The 27073-nt window shown below is 36.6% G+C and overlaps 1 protein-coding gene and 1 pseudogene across 4 annotated transcripts in view; one reads left to right on the top strand and one right to left on the bottom strand.

Moving 5' to 3' along the window:
• Nucleotides 1–27073, bottom strand: part of LOC123880248 (ras-associated and pleckstrin homology domains-containing protein 1) — a 127101-nt gene that overhangs the window by 80137 nt on the left and 19891 nt on the right. The gene's annotated exons all lie outside the window — the stretch shown is intronic.
• On the top strand, nt 4852–4972 carry LOC123880763 (annotated as a pseudogene).

The following is a 27073-nucleotide window of genomic DNA, read 5'->3' as shown; positions in this document are numbered from 1 at the left end:
GATTTGGTATAATATAATATGGTCTATATACCTACCTACCTACTTATTTAATTAAGTTCAATAACGAAATAAAGCCCTTAGCCCACACATGCTTTTAAACTGCCTATCTGTTTATCTTTTTTTAATTTCTAGTGCTTGACTACAATCATGCTTAAAAAAGCAATAATGAGGTCTAAGTTGGATCGCGCTTTCGATCGATCTTTAATTTATTTCTTAAACTGGACCTTTTCAAGTAAAGATTTTTATATAAACCTGTGAGGATGATATTGCCACGTCGCAAATAAAATAACCACAAGCCTACGTTGTCGTATTAGTTTACAAATTGCGAAAACCAAATTAAATTTGAATTTCGCGGGCAGGCCGGTCTCATGCCCCTTAAAGGATCACTTCGTCGTCTGTCTGTCTGACTATAACTTAGTGATTCAGACTTTATTATTGATGAATGTTTTCATGTAATTCAATTTACTAGACTGATATTGTCTTAAGTTTGCGAACCACTATCATATAGATAGCATAATGTATTATACAAAGTTGAAGAGATTGTTATTAACGATTGTTCCTTGCCGAGATCGAAGATAGAGCACGGCCTGTATAAACGGTCTGGCTTCCAGTCAGTTCTAGTTGCTTTTCATTTCAAAACAATAAATATTGGATTTTATCATTTTTATGTTTTACCTAGACTTCAAGGAAATTTCTGGTGAGAGGTGCTAGAAAGGACGTTTTACTTGCAAATTACAACAATAAGCACAAAAACCAAAGACGGACTTGTAAATTGTGATAGGTTCAATGCAAAAGTTGTGACAAGCATCCGTTTAGAACATTAGGTATTGTAATTTGTAATGTATGTAAATATATTGACCTACTAAGTTCTACTTAGTACAACAGCTATTGTCTAGATAGCTTTGCCTGCATGCACCTAAAAGCTTTTTGTTTACGTATAGATAAATACGGGTTTAACCTATATACATACATGGAACCCACCACTATATCGTACTTTCACAATTTCGACCATCAAACGGAGTACAATTGTACCTACTTTGAATAAATGATGTTGACTTTACATAATATGTAGTTTCAACCTATCCTTTACTTACCTAATATACGCATTATTGGCCCTTTTGAGTAAACTCCTGAGCTCCACAACGGAGCAACGGATTGACGTGATTTTTTGCAATGGTAGGAAACTATAGTTAAAGAACTGGAAAGTGACATAAGCTACTTTTTATCCCAGAAAATCAAATAGTTCCTACGGAATTTTTATGAACCTAAATCCACGCAAACAAAGTCACGGGCATCAGCTTGTAATTTATAATAATTACAAGTGCGCTTAACTAAAATCTAACATCAATATTAATTATTGTAACTGTGCATCCACACACTGCTCTACTCGCGCAATTAATCGCGACGTGCCGCATTAGGTCACTTGCCTTTGCAACGCGATGGACGTGGAAACTGTGGCAGCGTGCGCGCTATTGCATACTTACCGAGTACCGACATAATCGGGGAACATACATTAAAAAAAAAGATTCCGACGAATTGAGAACCTCGTCCTTTGACGTCGGTTAAAAATAGGGAGCAATGGGCATGAACAAAGGGACATGCGAATAACACGGCCACACTTCGTCTCTGCCTCCGTTCCTCGCTTCTTCCCATGCCACACAGGCAGTGTGTGGACGGGGGGTAAGAACTACTTTAAGTGAAACAATGTAAAACAAACTTTACATCAATCCGAACATCATCCAAGTTAGTAAACCACATAATACGACCTCTACAGCGGTTATGCTTATAAAATTCAGAGAGATGTCATTCCAATAGAAGAGCAAACCTACGTGTAGTCCTGTTGTAGCCGTGTCTCCGTTAACGGGGCCAACGGGATTACTTACATGCATCAAATAAAACGCCTACTTCTTAAGGGGCAAGCGACGGGTCTGCCCGCGAAATTCAAATTTTATTTGGTTTTTCGCAATTTGCAAACTAATACGACAAAGTAGGCTTAAGTAAGCATCATCCAAACCTGCTGCGCAACCTAGCGGCTATGAAGTGGGAACGTCAGCCACGCGGCAATCACCCTCCTATTATTTATTTACCACCATTATACGGTCTGCGTGAATAAAGTTGCGTCTTGGACGCTCCCGCGTCAGTCCCGCGTTTACGACGCGCTGGGGAGGCCGTAGCTTTATGTTTACAGTTAACAAGGCATTTGAAACTAATAAACTTGAGCACTTAAAACTAACCGAATTGCTTCGGTTATATTATTATAGTCATAATTTTTTGTTCTATACACTTTATTATGTGAATTTGTTATACATGTGGATCTCTTTCGGGAAATGTTCTTAATAACTGTCATACACCTTCCAAGCTAGCCTGCTTCCATCTTAGACTGCATCATCACTTACCACCAGGTGAGATCGCAGTCAAGAGCTAACTAGTATCACACTAAAAAAAAGAGAAAAAAGGTTAAGTTTAATGCCATTTAGCGAAACATTGCGCTCTCTAGTAGTATGACATCTCAGATAAAGGTACTCAAATGAGGCATAAACGTGATGTTATGTGGCGCAGTGTTACGTGGGCGGACTGGACTGGGGTTTGAACTCAGATGCAGTGTGATGACCCATTTAGATGTGCCCCTATGCTATGCTATGTGATGCTGTTATGATACTTAATTTACATGACTTCACGATCGAACACCTACGTTTTTAACCCCCGACCCAAAAAGAGGGGTGTTATAAGTTTGACGTGTGTATCTGTGTATTTGTGTATCTGTGTATCTGTCTGTGGCATCGTAGCGTCAGTATTCAGTATACACCTCCAATTTGGGAGGTCAAGGGTTTGATCCCGGGCACGCACCTCTTACTTTTCGGAGCTATGTACATTTTAAGCAGTTAAATATCATACGCTTTAACGGTGAAGAAAAACATCGCGTGGAAAAATACACGCCTGAGTTCTCCATAATGTTCTTAAAGATGTGTGAAGTCTGTCAATCCGCATTAGGCCATCATGGCCGTCAATGGCCTTAGAAACCTTTCTCTTTCTGAGATGAGACCATTTGGCCGTGTGCTGGGTTGATCATGATTCTTTTTTCTAGTCGATGGCCAAATACATAGACTCTGTGGCATACTACTCTCTTGTTAGAGAGTGTATGTTTCTTGCTCTGTGGTATATATACTGGGAAGCCATATTGTTTATTGTTGTTGTCTCCAAAGGTTAATAAATTATGGGAATTGTGGTGATCCCAATTGATTCCTGTAAATATAGGACTCAGTGCTTTGCCGAAGGCTCAATTGTTGAACAGACACGTATGCCAGAAGCACTTCGATAGACATCAGTTCGACAGTATGGGGTGGTATGGGTACCCGACGTACGCATGGTTATCTCTACTTGTTTACTGAAAAGGAAAATACTTCACGGAATTCCTGAGCTCATTAGGTAAGTTGATTTCATGTTAAAGATGTATTAAGCACTAGTTATTCCCTAACATAGTTTTTACTTCGTGCTTTCATACCATATTTTCATGTGAATAAACTGTGTAAAATTCTTTTTTCAGCTGAACATGATTTCAGTGATCACAATTTTATCATGCTTTACAACCAACTTCAGTTCAACAGAGTTCAACATTTAGAAGATTCAACAGTATCCACTCAAAGTACAATAATAATACCTAATTAGTGGTGAGTTAGTACAAAATTATCTGTCCTGTGTTTAGTAACTATTTTATTTATTCTTTGCTAACATTGCCTTAATTATGGCCAAAGTCTTATATGCAATACAAATATTAATGTGATGGTTTCCACGGAACCACTACTTTAACACTGTACTGATGTCCATACAGTAGATTTTATCCATACTTCCATACTAATATTATAAATGCGAAAGTGTGTCTGTCTGTCTGTCTGCTACCTTTTCATAGCCCAACAGTTTAACCTATATTGACGAAATTTGGTACAGAGTTAGCCTATATTCTGGGAATCAACATAGGCTACTTTTTATCCCAGAAAATAAAAGAGTTTCCACGGGATTCTACAAAACCCATCATCCGCTTAGCCGATTTGTATGAGATTTGGTACTGAGGTAGCTTGCATCTAGTAATTGACATAGGCAACTTTTTATCCCTGAAAATCTAACACTTCCCACTGGATCTTTAAAAATCCTCCTAGTCCTCTAGTTTTAGATTAGTTTATAGCTGTATTTTTTAATCAATCGGTTATAATATTATTAGACCAATTTTAATATGTACCAACTATCAGTCTTGCCATTAAGAATCCATGTAGTTTTTCATACATAATTTCTTGTTTATATAATTTAATCTTTCATTAATTTTCTGATTTGATTCAGTGTGAAATAAACTCTAAAGTAAAAAACCACTGCAAAAGCTGCCAGTATTCTTACTTTTTAACAAATATTATTCTAGGAATGTTTTTCATAACTACAAAATAGACTTTAATTATACTTCGCTTCGTCTTCGAGATTAGGATACTTGTAGTAGCACGAACCGTGTGGCCATTTCATACACTAAGTTGAGAAATACAAAAAACAAGATAAATACTTTTTTCGTAGGTACCATAGACTATACTTCTCATAGTGACAGCACTGATCGTCATTTTCATTCGCGTTCTAGTGCCTGGCCGTTCAACACGATATTCTTAAAAAGTCGTAGTGAATTTGAGTATTAATAATGCCTAAACGCAAAAATAAAAGTAGTGATGAGTATCTTCTGCGAAAAATAAAGAAACTGGAAAAAAGATACAAAAACGTGCTCGAACAATATCGGATTCATCTTCGGACAATTCTAATCCGCCATTGTCATTACAAGAAGGTAAGCTCATCGATTTGTAGGTATGAAAATACGGGAGAGCCAACGTCCATACCATGTTGAATACACCGGTTTTCGTCCGATCACCGAAGTTAAGCAACATCAGGCGCGGTCAATACTTGGATGGGTGACCACCTGGGAACACCGCGAGTAATATTATTATGTGTTGAGTACACTTCGATAGAGAGTGTTACCTTCACGTCAATATACATTGAGGATAGTTATTTAGACTATTTCCTTTGTATTAATTACTACAAAAAAGTGATGAGTTTATCTCTTAAGGATAATACCTTCACATCAATATCGTTGAGCACAGGTTGTGAGCCTGTGTCTTCGTTACAAGCTTAATAATTGATTTAAAATAATTAACTGATTTGTAAACAATCAACCAAATATGTCAGAAGACGTGGCCGTTATCATCGATAGCATACGAGGAATCAATCGTCCCCAGTGGATCTGGATCATCCAATTATGGGTATTATTTCCGATTTACCCTCAACATCAGCTATAATATCAACTGAAACTTCGATTATTTTGGATAACAACTACTGGATACTGAATTTATTCGGTGAAACCCCTTCTAAAAATAAAAAATACAGTTCTCCAATACAAACTGAACTAGCTGTTTGTTGGGAACATATTGCGACCACGGGTCTGCCAAATCCTTCCTCCTTGAAAAATATTTTCCACCAGGAAACTACCTCAAGATTGAATCACCCCAATTAAACGCAGAAATAAAGGCTGCACTGTCTGAGGCGTTAGATAAAAAGGACAAAGCTATTGAAGTTAAACAGAACCAACAAGCAATTGCTATAACTTGTATAAGTCAAGCTTTGACAAAAATGTTTACAAATCAAAGTAAAGAGACTGACGTCATTAAACTTTTATTAGACGCAACCAAACTCTTATGTGACTCCCAATTTGTCGAGTCTATGTCTCGCCGAAGTTTTGTAACTGCTACTATTAAAAAAGAGATTAAGGATCATTTATACTCCACTGGAATTGACAGTTTTCTCTTTGGCGAAAAATTAGCCGATACACTAAAAGCAGCAAAAGTAATACATAAATCAGGAACAGAAATGAAGACTGTGTCGTCGCAACATAATCAATATCGGTGTTTAAACGGGAAAGCTCCGCTTCCGCTGGCGAGGCAGTCGGGAGCAGCAAGGAGGTCAGCGCCTGCAGCGCAACAGCCTCGCAAGTACCAAGCTCCGCCGCCGCCGCCACCGCCGGCCGCCGCCGCCGCCGCCGCCGCCGCGGGGTCGAGTGCATCGGCCACCGCCGCGCCGCAGCGCTCGCGCGCGCGCACTCGGACACGCCGGTAGTCGAGGTACGACACAACGCTGGTAGACTAGCCGCTTTTTATGACAGATGGTGCCTCATTACTAATGACGCCGTCATTTTATCGTGGATTAAAAATGGTTATAAAATTCCTTTTTTCACAACCGCGAAACAGTAATTTACACCGTCCTCTAGAATTTTTTCTCAGGAAGAAATTAACGAATTTGAAAGTGTCATTAATGAATTGTTAAATTCCGGTGCAATATCTGAATGCATACCATGTAATATGCAATATATTTCAAGTATTTTTCTTGTACCTAAGCCGAATGGCAAAAAGCGGTTTATTCTAAATATTAAATCACTTAATAAATTTATATCAACGAATCACTTTAAAATGGAGGACTTACGAACAAATTTAAAATTAATTTCGAAAAATTCATTCTTATGTACGCTAGATTTAAAGGATGCTTATTTTTTAATACCTATAAATGGAAAATTAAAAAAAAAAAAAATTACGTTTCATATGTAACAATAAAACATACGAATTTAACGTCCTCCCATTCGGATTGAACACAGCTCCTATAGTTTTTACAAAGTTAATGAAACCAGTAATATCCTTACTTCGGTCTTTGGGATATATTTCATTCATTTACTTGGATGATATATGTATAATTGCTGACACATTTCACGCTTGTCAACAGAATGTAACTCATACAATCGATATCTTGGAGTCATAGGTTAGGTTTCATAATTAACTATGAGAAAAGTTCGTTGATACCTAAAACTAGATGTAAATATTTAGGATTTATAATTGACACCAAAAATTTTCATATCGCTCTCACTAATGAAAAGAGGATGTTAATAAAACAAGAAATATTGAAATTTATAAAATTAAAGCGATGTACAATTCGACAGTTTGCTCGTTTAGCAGGCCACCTTACCTCATCTTGCCCCGCCGTTCAATATGGTTGGTTATACACCAAGAATATCGAACGATGTAAATATCTAGCTCTAGAAAAGACTATGACAGTCATATGACTATTCCTCAACATTTAGCAAAAGATTTTGAATGGTGGCTGACACATATTGTAAGGTCAGTTAATCCTATTAGAGATGATTCCTACTGCTTAGAAATCTTTTCCGATGCCAGTAAAACAGGATGGGGGGCAGCATGTGGTAAGGATAAAGCTAATGGTAAATGGAGTGAAGATGAGAAAAATATGCACATCAACTACTTAGAAATATTGGCAGCATATTTCGGTTTAAAGGTCTTCGCAAAGAGTCGAAATAATTGTCAGATACTTATTCGCATCGACAATACAACTGCCAGTTCGTATGTAAACAAAATGGGTGGCGTGCGATTTCCTCATCTCACTGATATTAACAAGAAATTATGGAATTGGTGCGAGGACAAAACATTTTTGTCTATGCATCTTACATCTCTTCACAAGATAATGAAGTAGCGGACGCAGAATCGCGACGATTGCACCCCGATATCGAGTGGGAACTAACTGTCCATGCCTTCAGTAGAATTGTAGAACACTTTGGTAGACCAGCTATAGATTTATTTGCTACTAGGCTAAATAAGAAATGCGATGCATATAATTCTTGGCATGGAGACCCAGGAGCAATAGCAGTAAATTTCCTTTACGTTAAATTGGAAAAAACTAAATTTTTATGCTTTCCCATCAATATCCGTAATTTTGAAAATGATTCGTAAGATAATTTTAGATAAAGCTGAAGGCATAGTAGTTGTTCCCCTCTGGCCTACTTAACCGTGGTTCCCACTTTAAAAAAAAAAAAAAAAAAAAAAAAATGTAATGATATGTTAATACTTGGAACCAATACAGACGTGTTATTATCTGTTCCTAACAGCCAATTGCAACACAGAGTCACGCTAGTAGCCGCGAAGTTATCCGCACAGCGTTTTTTCACGAAGAGGGGTTCCACAAAGTGCATTAGACATCATGAGTGCGTCAATATCAGACACTTCTGTTAAACAATATGGTGTTGTATTTAAAAAATGGTTAATTTTTTGTAACAATCACAATATTGATCCTTATGAAGCTGCAGTTACCCATGTAATTACTTTCTTAACTGAAATGTTTCATAAAGGAATTCAGCATAGTACTTTAAACAGTTATAGATCTGCTTTATCTTTAATTGTAAACACAAAGATAGGCACAGATGATAGGTTAACTAGATTGTTTAAGGGCTTCTACCGGCTACGCCCATCTTTGCAAAAATATAATGTTACTTGGAATCCTTCAATTGTATTCAATTTTTTGGAAAGCTGGTACCCCAATGATGAGATTAGTATGGAAAAACTAACAAAAAAAATTGTAACATTACTAGATCTTGTAACGAAGTAAAATTAATATGCAGAATATTGAAATTAAAGCTGATGACAGAATTATTATAAAAATACCAGATTTGATTAAAACTTCACGCGCTGGCTCTTTTTCAACCCTCCTTAATTATAAGTACCTTTTATCAAAAAAAAAAAAAAAAAAAAAAGCCAGAAATATACCCGACAGAGGCTTTATTAGTGTATGTCAATTGGACAATTTCTGTAAGAAACAATGATCAACTGTTTATCAGATTAAAAAGTCCATATAAACCAGTTTGTTCTCAATCAATCAGTCGTTGGATAAAGGAAGTTTTGAATAAAAGTGCAATATGCACTAATATATTTACAGCTAATATGTTTACAGCTTATTCAACGAGGCATGCCTCCACTTCTACTGCATATGAAAATACCATTAATATTGATTTAATACGCAAAACTGCGCGTTGGTCAGTTTTGTCATTCGCACGTTTTTTATCAAAGAGTTGAGGTAACTGATAATAGCAATGATTTTGCAATATCAATTTTAAATCTCAATTTTAAATCTCAATTCTTAATACATTTAAAACGCATTTTTATTTTCTTTGGAAATAATAATATGAGTTAATTTAATTCTTTGATTTACTCTTTATTGCTTAAGATTAAGCTGTTACGTTTTGTTATATTGATATAATTGATTAAATTGATTATATGAATATATCTATTATGATATTTTTTTTTACAAATGTCATATCTCTAAAGATCTACAAGTATCCTAATCTCGAAGACGAAGCGAAGTATAATTGATGATTAAACGAACTTACCTTAAGTGAAGTTCTATCATAATTATACGAAGGCTTCGTCTGAAGAGATTAGCTCCCTCCCACCCTTTCTTTCCTTTCAGACACCCGTGTATGAATTAGTAAAAAAAAAAAAAAAAAGAAGCTCTCTAAACTAAATGAAAATGACGATCAGTGCTGTCACTATGAGAAGTATAGTCTATGGTACCTACGAAAAAAGTATTTATCTTGTTTTTTGTATTTCTCAACTTAGTGTATGAAATGGCCACACGGTTCGTGCTACTACAAGTATCCTAATCTCTTCAGACGAAGCCTTCGTATAATTATGATAGAACTTCACTTAAGGTAAGTTCGTTTAATCATCAATTATTAAGTAGTGTGCTATTCTGATAATAAAATTATAAATTGATAATACATATACATATTTAATTAAATAATATTATTCCTTTACAGCCAATTTGACAACCAAGTGTAGGTATTTTATTAAAAGAATAAAAGAAATGTTTATCAAAGAAAACAAGAAGCAAAGGCTATTTTCAGAAGGATCCTCAAAGATGACTTTTGATTGATAAGTTGTTTTATTTTACACCTAAATATAAACAACAAATCTATAATCTATCTCCATTCCTCAGCCAAATTCGTCCAATAGTTTTTGCGTGATTGAGTAACAAACATCCACACTTTCACATTTATAATATTAGTAGGATTGGGATATTAGGATTAATTCATTGCTGAACATATTTTGGTTCTGGTCAGCGGTAGGTTACGCTTTGTATGAACCTTCTCTGTTTATAACTTGTTTGATAGGGCTTTGAGCGTTCAGTGGAGGTGGAGTACCAGGTGCCGACGTCGCGCTGTGACCAAGATGACGAGAGCGTCATCGTAATTGATTCGGAGGAAGACGACGAGCGATGCACAGTATAGGGTATACATGTATAGGGTAAACTAACTATTTGTTATTCTTTTTAGGGTTCCGTTCCTCAAAAGTATCAAAAGAATTTTTAGATTTGTCAACATGAAAATATAACCATTGTGTAATTTATCTAAAATCACTTATTATGTCGAGGCTAATAAACAATAGTTGGTGAATTACTTACCGACAAAGTTGCGTCAACGAAACCGACTGAGCTTTCAGTTGCCCCCGGATGGTGCAGTGTATTGCTACATATTGTACCTTTTTATGACATAAAAAGAGCAAGTGTTTCTTGCTGGTTGTTCATACCAAACCAGGGTCTAGAGTCACCGACGTAGCATGAGAGACACTATTTGTCCCACATCACACTCCAACTCCAAGAAGTCTGCCAATCCACACGGGACCAGTGCAGTAATGGGCTGGCTATGGGTTGTTCATGGTGATGATGATAAAGGGATAAAAATTCAGCCTTCTAGATATATTTTAACATGGACATTGAGTTAGGGACTCCGGACTTTTCTTTTTCTATTCATAGGTATTTTGATGCATTGAAACAGTCAGTCTTATAATATTAGTTTGGATTCTAAAGTTTTCGGGCCAGTTCTATATGCGTTAATTTAGTGTATGATTGGTTTAGTTACGTAGTGTCTGTCTGAGGTATTTCGAATTAGGTCAGTTAAGTCTATCCTACTGGCAAAACCGCAATGCCAAGCGACTTAGTTTTCCGGTGGATTATGCCACACCACTTCCCGGTTAGCGCGTTCAATATTCAGCTTTCGCTACATTACTCATATAAAGCAATATTAGTAACAGCATATCATCTATACTAATAAATAAAATTGGAGTGTCTGTCTGTAATTTCGAAATAACTACCGCATATTAAGGTCATAGGCACACTAATATTATAAAGGAGAAAGTTTGTATGTGTGTGTGTGTGTGTGTGTGTGTGTGTGTATGTTTGTTACTCCTTCACGCAAAAACTACTGGACGGATTGGGCTGAAATTTAGAATGGAGACAGATTATACCCTGGATTAGCACATAGGCTACTTTTTATCCCGGAAAATCAAAGAGTTCCCACGGGATTTTTAAAAAACTACATCCACGCGAACGAAGTCGCGGGTATCAGCTAGTTAAATAAATAAGTTTTGATTTGACTTTGGAAAAAGAAACCATTGTAGTTGTCCATCTGTCTGAGTCTGCCAAGATCCTTTTTCTCAGTAACATGTGGAGATATTAACAGAGCTCTCTCCGTCACTTACTCCATACAATCGTAGTTCCCATTTCATTTGAATATTAAGCAACCAAAGTCCATGAAATTTTGCAGACATAGTCTAGAAACTAATATCTGTGTCTGTGGTGTTTTAGATTTTTCTAAAAATATGTAGTTTTAAAATTACAGGGGTTCAAAGATTTGTATTTTTCTTTAAAAAAAGGCCCAACTTTGTGCTCGTTTTTCTAGACAACGAAGCAATTTAATGAAATTTGGAAAAACCACAGACCTAGAAAATTTAATGAATATCATGCAGTAAAAAAATTATCGTTATATATTTTATATTGTTATAATTATGTTGGAACTACGAAAACCAGAAATTACACCCAGAAATCTTGAAAATTTCGTGCTGTCTCGATTTCTGCAAGAGGGGTGGTGAGGTGCGGGGGACGACCAACCCCCGACGGTGACGGGGGGCGAAACTGACAGTCTAAAACTGGTCTAAACACACGGGCCACATTTAAACTACACCCGACTCTAAACTTGTCGATAGGTCTAACTAAATACACTGGTACATTTCAACTTGCGTTAGACGTATGCGTTACCTACTCAGACGTTGCCTGTAGATAAAAATATGTCTCATGTTTGCTGGCAATAGCGCATGCATCAAACCCTGCAAGTTGCACCTATTCCTCACGCAATACGCAATTCCTCACGCAATACGCACAGCTTTAATATTATAATTTTTGACAATGTATACTATATGTAATGCCATATCACAGGTCACTCTCTGATTTATTGCTAACAATTTACTTCCAAATCAATTCCAAATGCAAAGAAATCTAAGTGTGTTCAATTCACACTGCCCAATACCAGGACCTTAAATGACATAAATTCATTGATTAATAATCATATGTTGAAAATAAAGGAGAACCCCGTGTTTCTCGGTATAACGTTAGATGCAAAGCTTCTATGGAACACCCACATATCAACACTTGATGGTAAACTCAACTCTGCTGCTTACACTGTTAGAAAAATTCGACAGGTACTGACGTGGAAACTGCAAAAATTGTATATTTTGCCTATATTCACTGTATTATGTCTTACGGACTCTTGCTATGAGATAAAGCGATAGATATTGAGAAAAAAATGTATTACAGAAAAGGACAGGACGTGCAATTTATAATTTAAAACCGCGCGCTGCCATACAATAAAAATATAAGGAAATAAGTACCTTATTTATTATCTTATAGTAGCTTTTAAATATATTTACAACTAGCTAATGCTCACAGCTTTGCTCGCGTGGATTTAGGTTTTTGAAAATCCCGATCCTTTCATTTCCCAGAACAAAAGTTGCCTCTCCGTAATAGCCCGTCCCCGGGATGCAACTTGTTTCTGTATCACGTAAGAACATTTAAACGGATGATCCTTTTCAAATCCCGAGGGATCACCAGGATTTAGGAATGCAATTTCTTACAGCATCAGGGTTGAGGTCAACGACAAAGTATTTACTTGGTATCTTGGTATCTTGGTACCTTCAATATCAATTAATAATCAACACTTTTTAAATCCCATTAGCTTTAGTAGTCAGGTCCCCTGCAACATCAGGATTGAGGAGTTGGAATCCAAATTTTTTATTGAACAATGTCGCAAACTTTCTTTATCGATTAAAAAAACTAGCCAAAATTACGCAGTTAGGTTACCTGCCAAATTTCATGGTTTTGAGTCAACGGGAAGTACCCTAGAGGTTTTCTTGACACACACGACAGACAGAGAGATAGACAACAAAGTGATCCTATAAGAGTTCTGTTTTTCGTTTTGAGGTACGAAACCCTAGAAACGTAGGAACGGCATTCCGAACCAGTGGTAAATTTTTCTGACCATTCAAAAACACTTTGAAGTTTACCTAAAAGTTTACAGGAATAAAAATTAATCATTGTATTCCATTTTATTTCATTCTATTCCATTCTGTTCAAAGATAAATAGATTATAAAAATATTTGTCACCGAAACAATACCTAATTTACGATACATCAACCAATATCAATTTTACTGATGACAATCTGACTATTACCAAAGTGAACGACTACTATAATATCTATTATATACGACTAACATAATATGTATTATAAATTGTGTGCCGTTTGCATTCTCACTAAGTTCTCATTAAGTCTGTTTTATTTGGTTAAACTTTCTGGCATTTATATTGTTATGACGTTTAATTGGCAAACAGTCTGTTTATTGGCTGAAACTCAAAAATTCAGCCAATCACAACAAATAAAATATTTTAATAATGATTGATGCAGCTTTCTGTAATCGAAAACAAAATATTTGACATTAACTTGAATGTGACAGTGATTTCCGAGTAGGGTTGCCAGAGGCCCCGTATTTTACTGGTTACTGGTTGGTATTTCAGGATACAGAAACCCGTAATTATGAAAATAAAATATGAGGCAAATAAAACTAAATATTTTTAGGGTTCCGTACCTCAAAAGCAAAAAGGAAATAGGATCAATTCGCTGTCTGTCTGTCTGTCCGTCTGTCTGTCTTTCCGTCTGTCCGTCTGTCTGTCTGTCCATCTGTCCGTCTGTCCGTCTCTTCGTCTGTCATGTGTTCATGAACAAATATTAGTATTTTCAATTTTCAAAGTAACTAAATATTAAATCAAGTGGGTTATTATATGAAAGGACTTTACCAGTACATTCTAAGACAGATTTTTATTTATTTTTATGCATATTTTTTTTAATGCATAACAGTTTTGATTTCTTGTGTAAAATGTCGAAAAAAAATACCCGAATACGGAACCCTCGGTGCGTGAGTCTGACTCGCACTTGGCCGGTTTTTTACAAATTCAGCCGGGCTGGCTTGCGAAACCAAACGCTGACGTTATGTCCAGTAGAAAGAATACATATTTTCCTTGTGCGACAATGCGTAGAATAATACCTGCGTAGCCGAAACCCACTCGATTTTGATCATGGCCGTAGCCAAAGAGGCGGAGGTTGGTTTTAGGATCTAAGCCTTTTTTGATACAAGTTAGCCCTTGACTTTAATCTCTCCTAGTGGTAATAGTGCAGTCTAATTTCTTGGCCGGTAGGGCCATACTAACCATATAACTAGCCATGACCCAAGCCTCCCACCAGACCAGAAATTTAGAAATGGCCACTGCGTCTGGGAGACCGTCAAAAACCTAAACCTAAAATAATACTTACACTATTTCTTGCATTTGCTTACCAATTTTTTTTGGAAATATATCAAACATTTCGCGCTCGCTTCACTCGCGTTTTGAATTTGTATTACTTGGTGTATGCCCCGCAATTTCGTCTGCATGAATTTAGGTTTTTAAAAATTCCGTGGGGGATTTTCCGGGATAAAAAGCTTATGTTCGTTTCTGGGGTGCAAGTTACCTCTGAATAGTAAGTATCAAAATTTTGGTAAAGAAATATCTTGCTATGGCTAAACTCGTTTCCCTTTCACTTATTTTTTTCTGTATTGAACCAAAAACACTTACGCTCACTGCGCTGCGCTTTTTCATTGTTGTATTTTATTCCACTATCAAATTGAAAGGCGAAATTCAACTAACCAGGTAATTAGCCCATAAAGTTGAGCGAACGTATTTTTCCTCATGACAGGATTCAGTTCCGGCCCTGATAAAACCTCTCCCGAAATCAATTCCTGGCTACGGCCATGGTATTGATACTTTGAAGGTGGAATTACAAGTTAAATGTAATTTTAAGTTAACATGCATTTTGTTTTACAAAATGAAGAGTTTTTAAAAGCTATTGAAATAAATAAATAATCTTTTATTTAAAACCACATTGCAAACACAGTTCACCGACCAAGACCCGGCAACATACAGAGAAAAAATACAAAACATACAAATAAACTGAAATATCTAAATAAGCTTTCAGAGAGAACCACCGCCTATTTCTTCAAATACAATAATAAACAATACAATAATACAACAATATATAAGAAACAATGTCTCCCGTAAACAAATCTAAACCCCGTATTTTTGATGGTGGTAGCCTGTAAATCTAAAAGAGGCAGGTGGCAACCCTACACCTACCCTACACCTAGACAGAATGAAAAATTTGTTTTCATTACTCGGCAGGCCTACTGCCAAAGTTTGACAGAAAGTGTGGCGGTAGTTGTGACCTCTGATTGGCCGACTCTCTTTCACTATTTGCTAAAATTGATGATTGCAACAACAATTTTTGCTTTTTTGTAATCGAAAACAGAACACGGACGTCAAACAGGTTGACTAATTGCAATCATTTCTGACCGGCTAACATTGTTCCGCTAGTGGCTCAAACTCACTGTCGCAGCAAGAACATGGTAAATTCAGCCAATCACAGCAATTTGAATTGGATATCACAAATGTACCGATCTAGGAACCGAGAATGCACGAACCAGGGCAAATAGAGATAAGAACAATAATATCATACGTAGGAAATCGACGGGGGCTTGTTGACAAGTATCCTCTTAATACGTGAAAAAGCAACTAGCATAGATAGCATTAGGATTAGACTTGTCAATCTCGTTCAGTTTAGAGATGGAAATAAATGCGTAAGATGTATTCTTCATTTTTTTAGAACACTTGAGTAAAATATAAAGTAGCTTTGTTTGTATTTATACACCAGGAGGGCGAAGAGGACGAAGACATAGAGGAGGAGCAGGAGGTTGAAGGCGGTGTAAAAGAATGGGAAGCAGAATCTTCTTCTTCGGAAGAAGAAGAAGCTATTTCTGCATCCTCACACAACTATATGCGATTCTAAGATTAACTAGCTGATGCCCGCAGCTTCGCCCGCGTGGATTGGTCAGATCCCCTGCAGCATCAGGATTGAGGAGTTGGACTCCAAATTTTTTATGAAACAATGTCGCAAAGTTCCTCTATCGATTAAAAAAGAAATGACGCAAATCGGTTCAGAAATCTCGGAGATTTCAGTGTACATAGGTAGAAAAACACAACTCCCTTTTTGAAAGTCGGTTAAAAAAGTAGCCTATGTTACTCCCTGGTCAATTCTCTACTTGTCTGTGAAAATCCCGTCAAAATCGGTTCAGCCGTTCCCAAGTTTAGCCTTTTCAAACAGACAGACAGACAGACAGACAGACAGACAGACCGACCGACAGACAGACAAAAATTTTAAAAACGTGTGATTCAGTTATAGTATCGTTCAAATAACCATATGACCTTAATATGCGGTAGTTATTTCGAAATTACAGACAGACACTCCAATTTTATTTATTAGTATAGATGATATGCTGTTACTAATATTGCTTTATATGAGTAATATAGCGAAAGCTGAATATTGAACGCGCTAACCGGGAAGTGGTGTGGCATAATCCACCGGAAAACTAAGTCGCTTGGCATTGCGGTTTTGCCAGTAGGATAGACTTAACTGACCTAACTCGAAATACCTCAGACAGACACTACGCAACTAAACCAATCATACACTAAATTAACGCATATAGAACTGGCCCGAAAACTTTAGAATCCAAACTAATATTATAAGACTGACTGTTTCAATGCATCAAAATACCTATGAATAGAAAAAGAAAAGTCCGGAGTCCCTAACTCAATGTCCATGTTAAAATAAATCTAGAAGGCTGAATTTTATCCCTTTATCATCATCACCATGAACAACCCATAGCCAGCCCATTACTGCACTGGTCCCGTGTGGATTGGCAGACTTCATTTAAGAACATTATGGGGAACTCTCAGGCATATGATATTTTTCTTTCCCATAAAAGCTAGTGATACATTTTAATAGGTAGCCTAAAACGCATGGAACTCCGAAAAGTTAGAGATGCATGCCCAGGATCTAGCCCCCAGCCCCAGCCTCTCAATAAAAGACCGACGACTTAACCAATACTCTATCACCCCTCTTCCTTTTATAATACATATTAGGAACTATTTTAGAGAAGCTAAAATCATAAACCTTCCTGTCGGCTTTGCCGTAGTCGGGTAAAAAGTCCGGTATATATAAAAGTCTTACGCTGATACTATGTAGAATATAAAGGCGTCGTCTGGTCATTTGTAGCGGACAATACGAAATAGACAAAAGCATGCCCAGCCAGACGCTCTATTGACTAAAGTGGGGTTTTGAATCATCTTGCAAAGCTCTTTGGATTGTGGATAACTCGACTCGATTTATACTCTTTATTTTGGAGTAGTGGAAGTATCTTGTGTTTATATTATAGGAAATAAATAATACAAGATTATGTAAATGTATTAGAATGTAAATGTAAGAATTGAAAAATTAGGCAGAGATAATTAATATTATAAAACAAAAAAGTGCGTAGATTTTAGATAGAAGAAATTGTTAGATTAAATAAAATGTGTTTAAAACGTTACTGTTTCTCTTTTTTTATTTCAGACCCTAGATTTCGTCATATTTTGCCGATTATGCAATAATTTACAACCTTTCTCTCTTATGTGCTTCCCTGTCCATTTTTCTTTCTTTTTGTCTTTATTGTTACAACTTTCTGGTACAAATAAAATAAATAAACGAATTAATCTTAAAGTCTTAAATAATTAAGTCTCATTTTTTCAATACTGTTTTGATTATAATATACTAAATTTTGTATTCATTATAATAGTTAACTAAGCTGTGTAAGCTAACTTATTTAAAAAAATAAGCAATGGCTGTATCCATTGCTTATTTTTTAAAATAAGTTAGCTAGCTGTTTGGCCTTAGACAATTTTTTTTCAAAAGATATCTGTCTACTTAGCAGATTCAGTTTTCACCGCACTAATTGCTGTCCAATCTAGATTATAATTACTTAACGTTTAATATGTTCATCCTCTCAATCCATTTAACGATACATATCAAATGTATACAATGAGCTTGCCGCAAATCAATCGGATTTAACCACACAAATGCGGACAGGGTAGATATGTATTGAGGGCCGACGTTGAGCGTAAATGACTAGAACCTAGAACACTAATTGACTTAGATTTTAGAACATAATAAAGCCTAACAAATAGCAACATCTGTAAATAATAATGACCACGGCGGCCAATCTCCATGGAGAATGGCTAACTGCGCGGAAGATACTATAGTGCACAAGTCCGTGCGCAAACATAGGTGCACTATCTATTCCCTTACTCTCATATCCCGATGGAACGGAAATCCGACACGACCGGAGAGAGATCAGGCGCAGGACCGCCACAGCGCCTACTTCCTAACGAAAAAAAGATGCTTAAAATTCACACATGTTTTACTTTTATTTCCCTTTCCATTACTCTCTATTATCGAAGATTTCCTTAAATTGGGATTCAAATAATTAAATGGATAACATAACAACCCGTCGTTGCCGGAAGTTACTCAGAACAGGACTTTTTCTTTCAATCGGAAGAATCGATTCACAACTCCACTAGTCTAAATATAACAACACTAACTCAGCCTACAAAATTCACTTAAATAGAATTGTCTATTATTTTAGAATTCAGATAATCACTAGAAAAATCTTAAGAAGAACTTACCCGTGCTCTATCTCTATGTACCTACTTGAAAATGCCAACTTCAGGAAAGAAACAAAGCAACAAGGAGCTATCAAGTTCCCCACAAACACCACTCACTGCGGATACAATTTCACTACCACAGAGGTTAAAAAATTTACATATGAAAAGTACAACAAAATCATCCATATATAAAATCATACATGATGTGCAGAAATATGACATCAACATTTTCTCTATTGGATACAGGCAATAATGAGAAAACAAATAATTTATTGCCTCGAGTAAAACAAAGTCCAACACCGGTGCAAACGGCGGGACAAGTTCAAAACTGAATTATGACAGCCTGAAAAAACCAGAGTTCACATTATCGGTTACCAACATCTTTGAAAAGCTATAGAAATATTGTATTGTACGAACACACAACGGTTGAACAAACGGAAAGATGGATTCATCAAACGGAATGCTACCTACCTGGACCCAGACAGGTAAAAATCTGTGTAACCTTAAATGAAAAAGAATAGTTTTAAAGAATATGTTGTAGCTTTACGTAAGCACATAATAATAATAATAATAATTTAACATTAGGAGAAATGTTAAATATACATACACCATTATGATTGGTAGAATGTGTAATAATGCTCCTAAATTTTAATAACTTTGTGCCATTGAATTCTCATGAATAAATAAATGACTATCATTATTATTATTTGCTTTACTATATTATTATTGCTAATTGATACGCGCAACTTCATGCGCTTATCAATTTTTTTTAAAAACCTTATTTTTTTTAAACTAGGATTTTTGAAAACCCTGTCGGAGCTCTTCGAAATTCTGGCATAAAAAAATTATCCTACGTCCAGTACTCTCCAGGATACAAGTTTACTCTGTGACAAATTTCATCAAGATCGATTCAGCGATGCAATAGTTGATAGTCTGTTACTTTTCCAGATCCCTGAATTTATAATATTACCTACTGGTAAATATGCACATTATTTTTAAAAGGCCCGTATTTGAACCAATCGAGAAAGCATTAAGTTAGTTTGACTCTCGAGTATGTATCTAGGTAATAAAGAAGGTTATACATGGCCTAAAAAGGCTCAATATGTATCAAAATATCAATACGGGTAAGCTGATAGGGCGGGGCGACGACCGCGCATTGGGGTCGATCGGCGCTCGCGCACCTCAACAATCGTCGATAGCACCTAGCGGTTCCAATGCACCTAGTACCTATAATTTATTTAACAAGAAACTACATAGTTTTGTTTTAATTCGCTGCAATTATAAAGATGTAAGGTAAAGCATACATGCACTATGCACACTAGTCTCGCCTCTACGTCCCGCTAATACACATGCAGGAAAAGCAAGCAATACTGATTAGACTGTATTTGACATTTGTTGTGTGCTGACCAAGGTGCTGAAATTGTTTTTATTTTTTCAATGTCAATAAAAGAAACCGACTTCAGTAACCACAAATACTAATAAAAATAACCGAGAATTTATTAATTATGTATAGTACAAGAGTTTAAATTTCTAATTCAATATTTGTTTTTGGGTCAACGTTTTACACTGAATACCAAAATTTCAGGTTTGTAACTCATATTCTACGAGCTAGAGACCTGTGACTATACATCGATGCCTGTGACACATAGGACTGACAGACGGAAAGACGGACAGACAGACAGACAGGCAGACAGACGACAGAGTGTCATTAATAGGGCTCCGTTTTTACCCTTTGGGAATAACGGATCCCTAAAGAATGGGCCTACTTTACTACCGCGTCAAATCTAGTAACATTTGACGCCTGCTTGTGACGTCAAAGCCTCGACGTTTTATTAGAAGTGAACTGTGACGCGACTGTCATTCAAACAGAGTGAACTAGTTGATGTAAATAAAATGACATGGATTTTGTCACATATACGATTTGACTTTGTTATCAGTTGTCTGCGCGGGCCATTTTGCACGAACCGATTATTGTTATTGTTATGTTTGCTTTGGATAAATATTTGGTGGAAAAATTGCGATAGTATGCAGTGAGCATCGGCTTTGGCAGTTTGGTTACAGGAAGTCATAACCAGGTCACTGAATTTTTCGATTGGCTCTGGTGTGAATGTTCGAAATTGTTTTTCGAAATTGTATAAGCTAAGCTACCGATAGCTTTTTCTAGATTTTTAACCCCCGACCCAAAAAGAGGGGTGTTATAAGTTTGACGTGTGTATCTGTGTATCTGTGTGTCTGTGTATCTGTGTATCTGTCTGTGGCATCGTAGCGCCTAAACGAATGAACCGATTTTAATTTACTTTTTTTGTTTGAAAGGTGGCTTGATCGAGAGTGTTCTTAGCTATAATCCAAAAAAATTGGTTCAGCCGTTTAAAAGTTATCAGCTATTTTCTAGTTTTCTTGTAGAAAAGAAGGTTAGATAACCCTTAGGTTCATAATATTCAAGTGTCAATGCTGTCAAGATGGACGTTGCCTAGGTATACATAATTATTTATTTTAAAATGATTTGTCGGGGGTGTTGAAAATTTTTAATTTACACTTGTAATCTCATCAAGTTTAATCTTTACATTTTTCATCTGGCATTAGTTGTCAGTCATTTTTAAGGGTATATTATAACCTAATCTTAACTTAGTTAATAACATCTTAATAAAAGTTTCCAGATACATACTTTATTGCCGTATCGATTCTAACAGGTCTTGTCTGGTGAAAAGCTATGTCCCTATTAAGCCTCAAACATACAAAAATTGTAAAACAAAAGGGAACGCGCATAATACCGGCTTCCCATGGTGCGTGATATTGCGGACGGACACAGACCAGCCCGCACCGACAACGCTCCATCTCCATGGGAAGAGTATCGTCCATGGTAGCGCAGACACATTGTCTTCGTCGTCATCCGAGTCTTGTGCGCGGTGCTTGGCTGTCCGTGGTCGTCAGCAGAATAACGCACCGTGGGAACCAGACATTAGAACTGTACTGCAGCCATCATCGTTAGAGTGTGATGTACATACTGTACCTACTAATATGCAAGTCGATGAAATATACACGCACGTTTTGTGACGTCTCTTTGAACCAGAAACCAGAAGCTTTTTCTGAACGATAACTACTCGTACATCTACATGGTTAAATTTTAGTGACTTCAGAGCTCTGACCAAGTGAATCGCTATAAGCAGCACTATCCGTTTCGACCATTTATATTAGTCCGGAGCCTATCCTTAAAATAAAATGAATTAATCGAGAGTTTGAGAAAATTCGCGAACCTGTAGTAGTACCCCACTACGTCGCTGCCGCAGGGCTCAGTCTCAGTACACATGACGCTCGTCTACTACTAATGTTTCTCACAGATTCGAGTTTATGTCGAGACATTTTTTATCCAAAAAAAGTGTCTAGTTTTCCAAAATAAAAAAGACGTGTAATCTATAATTCACTTAGCCACGGCTCTAAAACCTTTAAAACCTCTCCATGTATGGGTACATAAACCACGACTTGCTTTGCTGGTTTGCTGGTTCTTCTCGGTAGGAAAGGCATTCCGAACCAGTGGTAGATGCTTTTGACGATTCAAAAGAACTTGTAAAAGTCTAATTGAATAAAAATATTTTGAATTTGAATTTGATGTTTGTCAAGTTGATAATAAGAATGAAGAAAGCAGATAAGCGACAAAAGCCAGTCCATCGATCTGGTTCGTAAGTGGCAAAACGAGCACTCTCGTTAATGAAGCAAAGGACGCGGTGTAACCAAAGAGATGAAAATGCGGGTACGACGCGTCGCCGACAAAGGTCGCAAAGTGAATCAGTGCCTCACTACTACGGCAACTAATGAAATTCTTGAGGTAATGGGTACGCTGACTTAATTCTCGCTGTTAACTAACTGTGGTTTCTTGGGGTTCTTTCTTATGTTCCAACTCATCTAGTAGCAAGCATTTACAGTAATTTAACTGAAAACAAATGCATTCGACTCAATTTTGAGGTAAAATATTATTTATAATGGACTGGACAAATCATGTGTGCCGTGTGCCCTGGATGACTAGTTCAAATCTTCATTTTTCTAGACTCCCCAGAATTATCAACACCAGCGTGGTAGACCGAGGTGACGATGGTGTGATGACTTAAATAATTTAACTAGCTCAGACCTCTGTGAATTTAATAAATTTTTTTCACATTTAATAAAAAACATGAGTAGGTAGATGCCAAATTCTTCTGCGGGTGTACAACTCACGCAGCGAAGCGATAGTGAAAATACGGCGCGTGCCAAGGCGGCGCGTGACGTGGCACAAAAGCGACCGTATCTAAGCGAACAGACTATACAAAAGTCGCGTAGTTTACAAGTATAGATTTTGCGTCGTGGACGCTCTGTCATCGGGCCCCGCATCCGGCGTTCATTGCGGGCAACTGTGGCCGTGTCTTTTTATACCGTCGCTTTCAATTCCTCGTATCGTTCAACGTGGCGGGACATCATTCTATTTATCAAAATCACACTTTGATTGGTACGATGCACAACTATGACGTAAGCCAATCACAGACAAACGACTTGTTACTAACTAGCAATCTCGCTCAAAGGCCTTTCTTATTGAAATCAGCTCAAGTGATTGGCATAAAATGTTATCAACTGTTAAAAGACGCGCTCATATCATAATGCATTCGCAAATTGTTCTGACCCACTTAGTTTGTGGTGGGGTAACATAAGTGCATCTTGTAGTTTCCAATTATATTGCACTATCCGTCATGTATCGTAGTTTTACTTGTTCCGACGGACGGACGGACGCGGGACGGACAGACGGACGGACGTACGGAACCCTAAAAATTCATATATTGTGTAGAAGCACCTAGCTATGAACTATTATATTAACTTGGAAGCGGGGATATAACTACAGGGAGCTTTTAGCATATGAACTTACATGAACCTACTACAAAGTATGAGCTCTATCAAAACTTAACTATCAACGTAGCATCTAACTGTATGGGAAATCCGACGTGTCCCCTACACCATGCATGTAATTTCCAACTGAATCAATGGAATGAAAGTAATTTTCTGTTTGTGATCAGGTGAATAGACAACACGTCGTTGCAGCGTGATAGGCTTATTGCTTGACGGAAAACGCTTATTTCTTCTCCTTCTTCATCGTAACACTCTTGGCAGAGCGGTCGTGGTCATCACGAAGTGACGTTTTTGGGGGCAGATGTTGTACGCCTCACGAGTATTAGCCACTACTCCCGAATACGATGAAATCAAATGAAAGTACATATTATACTTACTCTATATCGGTAGTGTTATTTATATGTATTTTGCCTGCCTTTTAGTACCTAAGTTAGGTTGACTTTATGAAACAATACTAACTTCAATACAGGAAGCCGGGTCGAAGTGACTATGATATCCCAATGGTGTTACCATATAGGTTCCATGGAGGATATCTAAATAACTAATCCTTTTTTAAATAAAAAAATATTTTTTATTCAATTAAACTCTTACAAGTTTTCTTCTATCGGGCGACATTTTAATGCTAAAAGCAAAAATGTTTACAGAAAAAGTTAGCGTCGAATAAGAATTGAAATCTTCTTGTATATTGAAAAAATAAATGAAATAAGAAAAGATCGTTTTGAGTGAAACCCCATTTTCTATTCAGAAAAGCCAATCAGATCTTAAGAAAGAGGAATGTACTTATGATGCAGACTATAGAATCGGATATGCTCATTCACAATTCTTCAGGCAATTTCTGTCGTTTGTTGTAGAAGAATGAAATCACTTGCCCTGTGGCTGATAACTTAATAAAATTTGTAGTTGGTTAAGCAGTACCCCGCCTGCCACACATTTTCTACCGTTTATGTTTATGACCTTATCAGTTTCTATTTATAGAACACAAAGCTTGTTTTTGTTTTACAGTTACCAGTTACTATTTATTATTAGTCGGGGGTTTAAGTTTTTTTAATTAAGTTTAGTGTAGTTATTTTCTACGATTTTTCTCGAAAAATAGTTTTCAAACAGTATAATATTTTGTATATATATACATATTCGTATTCGCCTTTTAAAGACCTTTATTTTGATTCCCCACTCGAATGGTCTTGGAAAAAAAAATTTTTTTTTCAGACCGCTCATTATGATTTTTTTAAGAGTTTTAGGTACCCAGTGACATTTACACCATCTCAAGACAAATCTATATTACTAATTTTATCAAAAATAGTTGCGCCGTTGAGTAGTAACAAGCGGACATAGGAACGCATACACATACATACACACACAGGTCAAACACATAACCCTCCTTTATGCTTCGCCTTAGTCGTGATAAATGATTTGACTTTTGTTTTTTTTTTACTCTTGTCCAATTTAAAAACTATTTCTTTTCCCCGAAGATGAAGATGGAATTACACGCAATTTTTTGTATAATCCGAAAAGTTGTTATAGGAACAAACCTATTGCAAAATATATTTATTCACTTCTTGCCCTCGTTTTAGTTTAGTTAAAGGCAATTTAATTAAGATTCTTTCATTTGGAAAATCCTAAAAATCTTAAAAGATTTATTTATTTAAAAGTTTTAAAAGTTTTTGGGAATTATGCTTTGTGCGTTATTCTAACGTCTCGGATCTATGATGGTGCCATATGATATTATGAATTTTGATACCAATGAAAGAAAATACGTCATCGAGCCACTTTTATCAACGGGGCCGACGTAAGTGACCTATTTAATCACACGTGAATGTCAAATGTATTGTGATATTCAAATTCGTTTGAATAAACTGCGGGGAAAATGCTGGCTCATACATCATAAAAAGATGCGATAATGTTATAAAAGGTAAAAAAAGGAGCGGGACAAAGAGAATTGCTAAGAATAGATTTTATGGAACAGATCTTAATCCAATTGTTAGTGTCGAATCTTACTTGGAGATGAAGAAGATACCCAAGACAACAACAAGAATACGAATCTATATTTTATAAAAAGACTTGTCTTGACCTTGTTCTTGACTGACTGACTGATCTGAAAATTGAAATTTGGGCTTTTCAATAAAAATAAAGAAATATGTGTTTCCGGGTTCCTAGAAATTTTATCCCGAAGTGGAATAAATAGGGGATGAAAAATAGATATTATTTTATGAAAATTAGTATTTGGACTTTTGAGTAAAAATGAAGTAGTGTTTCAGGTTTTCTAAAACTTCCACCCCCTCACCGATTTTTTAAAATTCCACTCAAGCAAAACCTGGGCTCAGCTAGATTTCTGATGGAAGTGGTGTATGTACTATCATGGATACACTGATGCATATATATATAATAAAAAACTAAAAGGTTCAGGTAGGCACTCAGTGATCTCGATATTATAACGGTTGTCTCTTAGACATCGTAATAGGATGCAGTTCTCAAAGAATTCTATCACCGTCGTGGCGCCAGACATCGATAGCGCTGCAATAACAGGGTAACCCTTGATCTGTCTTTGTTCTATTCAATAGCACAATACATGGAAAGGATATCAGTTGCATGCGCTGTCTCGTAAGTATCAATTGCTCCATTTCTCAGAAATGTAAAAATATTAAATGCAAATTGAATATCTATGTAAACCAAATAGATGATGCCCGCGACTTCGTTTACATGGATTTAAGTTTTGTAAACTTTATGATTTTTCTGGCGCAAAAAAGCACTTTTCTCGTAAGATTTTTTAAAGTCTCCATAACCCCATAGGGTCTCTGTTGAAAAGTGAATGTACCCTTTTAGAACGCATTCTTGTCTAAAGCCTTGCCTTGTCTTGTCGGAAGCCGAGTTTTCTTTTCAAACGAACGTGGCCCGCTGTGCACGTCTGCTCAACAGTCTCCACGGTTAAAAAGGTAACTCTCGATAAAGATAGGCATACTTATGATTTATTAGATTATGTTGACGATTCAAAAGCTCTTGTAAAAGTTTAATTGAATAATAATATTTTGAATTTTGAATTGGATGTAGGTAAAAAGCTCCCTAGCCGGGTGGCCCGTTTAAACTGTTGTATGGGCATAATGTGTTCATTTAGTGCTCAATTGATTAGAGTTTGCGACCCGATAAAGGAAATTGGCCGTCGATGAACCGGCGGTGATCGATCACGCTTGACTTTAACGCTTTTAATGCTCTGCTTCCGGCGCTGGCGCATCGAATAGCGCAAGAGTCAACTTTTATTATTATAGAATCTATATCATACTCGTACATACTAATATAACATTTTTTTTTCTTATTCAGATACAAGATGATGATGCAGTCTAAGATGGAGGCTGGCTAGTGGCTAACCTGGAAGGGGTATGGCAGTTTTCAGTAAACACTTGGTGG

This window comes from Maniola jurtina, chromosome Z, assembly GCF_905333055.1.
Source record: "Maniola jurtina chromosome Z, ilManJurt1.1, whole genome shotgun sequence".
NCBI classification, from domain to species: domain Eukaryota; kingdom Metazoa; phylum Arthropoda; class Insecta; order Lepidoptera; family Nymphalidae; genus Maniola; species Maniola jurtina.
This window is presented reverse-complemented; position numbering and strand designations above follow the sequence as displayed.